This window comes from Ambystoma mexicanum, chromosome 2q (assembly GCF_040938575.1).
Source record: "Ambystoma mexicanum isolate Mex_15411 chromosome 2q, UKY_AmexF1_1, whole genome shotgun sequence".
NCBI classification, from domain to species: Eukaryota; Metazoa; Chordata; class Amphibia; order Caudata; family Ambystomatidae; genus Ambystoma; species Ambystoma mexicanum.
Genome location: NC_090924.1, coordinates 1,113,514,704 through 1,113,522,616, shown reverse-complemented (window position 1 = coordinate 1,113,522,616; position 7,913 = coordinate 1,113,514,704).

Below are 7,913 nucleotides of genomic sequence, written 5' to 3'. Positions count from 1 at the left end.
GTGGATATGGATTAGCTACAAGGCATTGTTCGAACCGGTTTACACACAGGACAGTGATCACAAGAGTGAGATGATACATTATGTTATTTGTTTCAATTATCACCGGCGCATCCGTGAGAAAGGGAGTTGTGAAGCTTTCAGACAGGGAGGAAAAGGTGGGAGCCATGAGCACGCTGTGCGCAGCTCTACAGAGGGGAGGGAAGCCTTTTCGTATTATCAAAGTGAGGCCTAGTCCAAAGATGGATTTGAGGGCACACAAAATGGAAGCTAAGTGTATCCTGCAATAGCCCCACTTATGCTAATGTTAGCATATGCGCAATTTAGGCGTCCCTTGCTAATGCACAAGCAAGTGGGTTATTCTTTGCTGAATGTGTTAGGGGGGCTCAAACGACCCATCACTCCCACACAGGTGATAATAACAAAGGAAATGGAAGCAATGCACTTGGTTAACCTTCTAGTAGAACATATACAAAGCACAAGTGAATAGGAGCACTTTTTGAATTAGGATAGATAGCACCCAAGGTAAGGTTTCCCCCTGCAATGTTCCCTCAAACCACAAATAATCGAATTCTGGATAGAAAGAAGCAGCAGATAGTCAGGTATTTTAAAACCTTTTGCAAAGGCCTAAAATGACACTCGGATTTTGTAAAATAATTAATTATATGTGTGTTTAAAGAATGGTATACATATGTTTTATCATATGTTTTATCACAGTATTAGGGGTTTTATCTCACTATCAACCATCAGGCAAAGTATCACAAAAGCATACAGTTCACAACACAGATTAAAATTGAAAACTCAGTGCAGCCGAATTCACACATGGAAAAATTGCATTTTTTCTAGTTTGCAGTTTCAAATGCAAAAACATTTTTTTTCAAAAAGCGCTTGAAAAACCCTGAATCGGAATGCAGTTTTTGGTCATGGGAATAGATGCACAGCACAGGGACAATCTAGAAGTGAAAGGAGGGCTATAGCTGGTGAATTGAGAGAAATTTGGAAGGTAGAAAAAGGTTTGTTTTTAGGAAAATAGAGCAGTGAAAAAGAAAAAATCGGTTTTAAAATGAAAGGCAAATTTTACTACTAAATTATTTAGACTATCTTGTTAAAGAGGGATACAGTAAGATCCAAGGTTGATTTGTGACGTCAACCTTGTCACCCCAGTGTTCAACTTTAGGTTGAAATTAGTTTGATTACTAAAAACATGACTAAGGGCTTAGGATCTACCAAGACAGAATTAATAGAGCGATGGCGCTAGCACTTAGAAAGTCAAGGACAGGGTGCCCAGAGAATGCTATCAGTTTTAACAAGTTACCGGGGTATAGATAGGATTGCTTAGAGAGTGGAATAAAGACAAGGGTCAAGATGGGAGACTATGTATTTCTCTAGGATAGGGAGATACTCACATTCCACGCTTGAGTTTTGGGATTTTGGAACAGTCAGGGCTCTGATCACAAAAGATTCTGGTCACCGGATAGCAGACTCTCCTGGCAAAAGACAGCTGGGCAAAGGTCTGGTCACTGGATGGAAAGTGCAGCTGGATGCAGGTAGTGGACAATCAGTTAGTGGACAGCAAGCCGGTCTGCTCACCGGATTCTTCCCAAAAGGAGTACCACAGCTTCTCCCTTTGGTTATTGGGATTTTGGTGGGTTTTTCTGAATATAGGCCTTGCTGGGGACAGGATCAGCAATGTTTGGCCTTGCAGTGGAATCTGGAATCAGCTATGCTTTGGCCTTGCAGTGGAATCTGGAATCAGCTATGCTTTGGCTTTGCAGCGGGATCTGGAATCAGGCAGGATGAATGTAGAAGATCAGGAAAACAGGCGCAGGAAATTCAGGAAAGAGTTTGTCTAGAGTCCTGTCAGCCACCCTTTATATAAAGCATGGTGACATCACAGAATGATTGGTGGGCAAAACTGAGCGAGGCCTACCTCCAAGACTCGGATAGGTCAGCCTAAGTTAATAGCCTCCTCGAGCAGGAGTCTCAGTTTATGAGGTTGCAGTTTATGAGGTGAAAAGCCTTCCCACAGTTAATTTTGCCACAACCCAGTTTTGACATAAATGGTCATTTGTACAGTTGGGGCATCTTAACAAATTACATAAGCAGGTTACTTATTGTATTTAGAGCATGGCAGTCCAATCCTCACGGTTGCAGGACCTTGTTTTGCCCTTCTACCAGTTTTTCACACTTTTCAGTGAGAATTGTATTACTTGAAATTCTATAACTTTACACATGTCCATAGATTATTAATAGGCATATCAGTATTACATTTTACGGTGGCATCCTGTACACTTTCCTTCGAAAATCCACTTCTTTGCCATTTATGTTCCCAACATGGCAGTGAAGTCTAGCACATTTAAACTGTTAACTTTTAAACATTTTGCATTGTTTGATTGCAAAGATAAAAGTCTTTTATTAATAACATAGTCTTTGGAAGCAAATGTTCAGTAATGTTCCCCATATATGGGCATAGCTTCCAAGCTACCCCCCCCTTACTCCATGGTTGTCATGGAGTTTTTCTTTGAAACGTCTTGTAGAAGTCACAGTGAGGTGTGCTTTTTTTTCACATACTCGTGTCCCAGATTTCTATTGTAAGAGGCCCCAGCTAAGACTGAAGTCTGCCAAGGTAGCACGTAGCACTTGTGTGTCCGACATTCTACTGTGAGGAGCCTTCTGTTGCAATCATCCTTCAAGCAGAAACCTGTTTTGGGCTGATTTCCGCCCATGTAGCCACTGCCTTATAATTCCTTATCTTACTTATTTTTGTCTGAAACAGAAGAAAGTCTGCTGAATAAAACCTCCCATATATATATTTCACAGCACAATCCCCTTTCACATTGCTGGGCAAGGATACGTTTTCAACATTTGTACTTTTAAAACTGCCCTTTTCTTCTCTGGTTTGCAAAAACCCATTTTGATGTATGTGGTGAAAGCTGGCATTTTTCTTTCAAATTCGGTTTTTCCATCTGACTTCCCAATATTGTTTTGCAGCCATAGTTAGTTTCTTGTAGGCAGCAATTTGTTTGAACACAGATGCACTGAAATTGACATAGGCCCAGAGGGCTGGAGTTTCTTTGAGTTATAGATCTTTGACACTTTGTAACTCCAAAGTAAAACATTTCCTATGCGGTTTTATTTTCCCAGGTTTGGCTTGAAAGAGCCTGTCATTCAGGGATCATGCTTTCTTCTGCTGAAGCACAATGTGGTATGGATGGGCATGGTAAAGCTTTATTAATAACAGTAGATTGATGAAAAACAGATGAAAATAGCGTCAGAGCAGCATTCTTTTTAATTTGAAATATTCCCTTTTTTAATGGGAACTTTTTGTTTTTGCAAGCAGCAGAGCAGCGCTGCTATGATTTGCCTCTTTTGTGTGCAACCCAGAACACACTGGCACCTTTCTCTGTGTGCTCCCTGTTCCAACTCACCCATTTTGTGTTTGGCAAGCTGGTGCAGCTATCCTTTTGTTGCTGCAAGGGACAGTTTTGATGCAAGGGACAGTTTTGATGCAATGGTGCCCCAAGGAGCCAGCACAGCCAATGTGCTGTTGACTGCAGAAGCGCAGCTTGGTTAGGGAGAAGAATTCTGTTGAGTGGGTCAATGTAGCCCATAGATATTAATATGAGATTTCTGGGCTTTCCCCAAATGCTGCGGTTGTCCTATTCTGAAGATGACATCACATATGAATTCAATTATTTCAAAGGGTCTATGTCATTTGATGAAGAGCCGATTGGTTGATTTTACCTTGCACTTTTAACTCCATGACTCCTTTTGTGACAATGTGGAAAAAAACATGGATACAAAGCCAAAGGATACATGAAAAACATTTTATAAGGAAACATCACTTAAAACTGAAAAGGTTTAGAAAAAGCTCTCCTGGAGGCGGCACTGATTGTTCTCAGTGGTGAAGCATGATAGGTTTGAGTTCAGGATGTCGTTTTACTCTTTCTGTTACCCATTTAGTTCACCACATTCTTCCCGCTCACCCTCTCTATATACTATGAGAAGCCAATGTAAGTACCTTTGCCTGTATGTTTATCCTGGAGTTTCTTATTCAAGAGTATCTTGTTCTTGAGAAGAACTTCTATGTCGTGACATAGAGGCAAAGTATTATGCGTTACTCTCTTTATTACCACTCGAGCAGCATATCAAACCAATGAGTTCTGAACGTATAACATCGACGAATAAACACTTCCTGAAAGAACAGTCTTTACATAAAAACATGAATGCCCACACATGATAATGCCCTCCAATCTGGGCATGCCTCCTTGAATATCCTGTCTCCTTTATTTTATTTATTTATTGTTTATTTATATAGCGCTTATACATAGGTGAAGTGCTTCAAAGTGTTTCAAGGTCGGAAGGTAACAAGGGAATACAGTAGTCATTCTTAGGCCTTGAGGATTCGGAATGATCTAAACAGAAAAACCTGCATACTAGACCTGATGACATTTCTCCTAGGGCAGTGCATGAAGTGGTACAGTTGGGAGCAAGCTTGGGAGGGGGAACGGAAAACGGTGGGGGTGAGAACAGGCAAACTAACTGGTCCAAGTACATTTAGGTCATGCATACGTACAGACGGAGGTGCAGAAACAAGGGTGGGTGGGGGTACAAATAGTCTGGTCCAGCAGGGCCCAGAGTTAAGTACAAAGAGGTTGCCCTGCTCAAGGAGCTTAAGCTGAACGTGCAGTAAGGGCAAGTGCAAAAGACTGGCAGGGGAGCCTGGGACCTGTAGGTTCTGGAAGTGAACCAGGCAACCAGTCAGCAAAAACTGAACAGTTAGGGAGGACAAAGAGGGTGGGGAGAAAAGAAAGGAGGCTAGTAAGGGAGAGGGAGAGAGAAGGAGGAAGAGAAAGGGAAGGTCTTGAGGAGTTTCCAGAACGTAAGGTGCTCCGGCTCAAGACGGGGAGAGGCAGGGAGGCTGTTCCAGAGGGAAGCACCTGCAGAGAATAAAGATCTATCCACAAATCTCTGTTTGTGAAAGCGGCTCACCCGCAGAGAGGGAGAGTATTTAGGAAGAGAGCGTTGTAGGTAGTGTGGGCCACTGCCCCAGAAAGCCTTGTGGATTATGCAGAAGTCTTGAACCTGATCCTTGCAGCCACGGGAGCCAGTGGAGGGATTTCAGCACTGGAGAGATGCAGTCCGAGGGCTTGAGGCCAAGAATAAGTCTTGCAGTTCTGTTCTGGATGAGTCGTAGAGGACGGAGCATAGAAGTACGAAGATTGAGAAAGAGGCCTTTGCAAAAGTCCAGCCTAGAGAGAACCAGGGCTCTCGAGGTGATGCGCCTCTAGGGGAAAGGGAGAAAAGGTAGAATAGCTCTGAGGAGGTGCAGTTGGTAGTTGGGCTTTTCGGAGATGTCTGAGATGTGAGAAGAGAAGGAGAGAGTGGATTTGAAGATGACCCCAATAATCTTTGCCTCATTGGTAGGTGAAGGCGCAGGGCCAAGTAATGCAGGCCAGTGAGAAAGTGGGAAAGCGGGAGCAGGGCTCTCATTGAGGACAATCTCTGTCTTACTGGCATTCAGGCATAGATCGTTAGCAGAACACCAAGCCTGAATTGCAGATAGACAGTCAGATATGAGCAAGGAGGCAGCTGAGAGTAGCCTGAGAGCAGCGTGTCATCTGCATAACACTGAAAATTAGATGTAATGTTAGAGATCCTGTGGGCCAAGGGGCCATGTAGATATTGAAGAACCAGTGGGGATGTTTAGATCCTTGGGGGACACCACAAGTAGAGAGAGTGGTAGAGGAGAGAACCTCTTAAGAAAATGCCTTTTAGATGTACCTGTCATGCTCACCTGGGTCTCTTCGGGAGCGATGGGGTCCTCCGATTCCCTTCCTTCTTCTTCTAACTGACTTAGTTTGGGAAGGTGATCTGTCGAAAGAAGGAGGGATTAGTTGGTTCCCAGGTAAATATCCTACCCCCTCACGCCCTTCTTCCCCTGAATCGTGCCTGCTTAACTAGGGGATGTCTCACCTTCTTTATTGGTTTGGTGCGCTCTCCATCCTGCATCTGCAGGGGTGCTGCTGGTGGTGAGAGCGATTCACTGGCAGGTTCGCTGCCGAGGGTTTGACTCAAATGTGCAACAGTATCCTTGGCTGCTTGTGTGATTCATTCATGTAGGGCCTTGACTGCTGGCATTTCTATTGCGTCTGGTGGATTATACGCTGAAGTTCTTGGGCTTTGTCCATATGGGGTGTAAAAGGGAGTCAATTGTCTTGAGGTATGTGTTGAGTTGTTATATGCATATTCCGCCATCCACAGAAAATCCACATAAGCGTGGTCTGTCTGGTGTAGAAGGCAGCGTAGGTATTGCTCCAGCATTTGATTTGTGTGCTCCGTCTGCCCATCAGTTTGAGGGTGGTGGCTGGTAGACAAGCGGATTTCCACTTCAGCCAAAGAGCAGCATTTCTTCCAGAATTTTGCCACAAATTGACACCCTCTGTCGGAGATTATCACGGATGGGAACCCGTGTAATTTGACTATGCGTTCAAGGAATATCTGGGCTAGAGTCTGGGCCGATGGTATCCCTTTTAAGGCGGTAAAGTGGGCCATTTTGGAAAAAAGGTCGACCACTACCAAGATGGTGTTAAACCCAGAACTAGGAGGCAGATCCGTAACTAAGTCCATAGATCCCGTGTGCCAAGATGCAGGCAGAGTTTCCAGGGGTTGTAATAGGCCAGCTGGCCTTTGTCTTGAAGCCTTGTTCTGGGCGCATATCCCACACGTATTTATGAATGCTTTGGTGTCTTCCCGCCATGTTGGCTACCAATAGGACCTTTTGATTTTTGCAAGAGTTTTCATTACGCCAGGATGGCCTTCTAGTAGTGACTCGTGGTAGCTGGTAAGTATTTCTTCTTGTAAAGCTCGCGTTGGTAGATACAGTCTTTCTTGGTAGTATGCGAGACCGTCCTGAACTGTAAAATGAACACCTCTTTTATCCTAACCCGCTAATTCAGCCACGGACATGCAGTTTTTGATGTCTTGTTGGAGCACGTCCAACGATGGAGGGCTGTCCCAGCAGAGGCCTAAGATCTTGTTACCAGGGATGATGTTTACCGGGTCGAGGTTGTTGTAGACTTCTTCTCCTTTCCCAATACGTGATAGGGCATCAGCTTTACCGTTCTTGACTCCCGGTCTGTAGGTGATCACGAAATCGTATTCAGTAAAGAACAAGGCCCAACGTAATTGTCGGGAGGACTGCGCCTTGGCAGACCGTAAGTATTGCAGGTTTCGATGATCAGTTATGATTGTAATGGTGTGCTTGGCCCCGAGTAAATAATGTCTCCATTCCTTGAGGGCGTCTCTTATTGCTAGTAGCTCTTTATCGGTGACCGCAAAGTTTAATTCTGCAGGTGAAAACTTCTTAGACCAGAACACTACTGGGTACAAGCATCCAGTTTCAGGATTCCGTTGAGACAGGACCACGGCCATAGCGACGCTTGATGCATCAGTTTCCATGACATAGGGGAGGTTGCGTTGTGGATGCTGTAATACAGGAGCTGAGGTGAATTTGTCTTTTAGGGCACGAAATGCCTTCTCTGTGTTGGCTGTCCATTCGAATTTCTTGTGTTTACGCAGAAGTGAAGTTATTGGGTGCACCATGTGAGAAAAAACAGGTATGAAACGTCGATAAAAGTTTACAAAGCCAAGGAAGCTTTGCACTCCTTTCAAAGACGTGGATGAAGGCCAGGTGAGGATGGCTTCCACCCTCCTGTTGTCAATTTTGATGCCTTGTGGGGACAGAACAAATCCAAGAAACTCCACTTCGGTAACATGGAAACCACATTTCTCAAGTTTGGTGTACAGATGGTTTTCGGGCAACTTGTGGAGCACTGCTCGCACATGGAATACATGTTCCTGTAGATTGAGCGAATAAATGAGGATATCGTCAATGTATACTACGGCACATACAT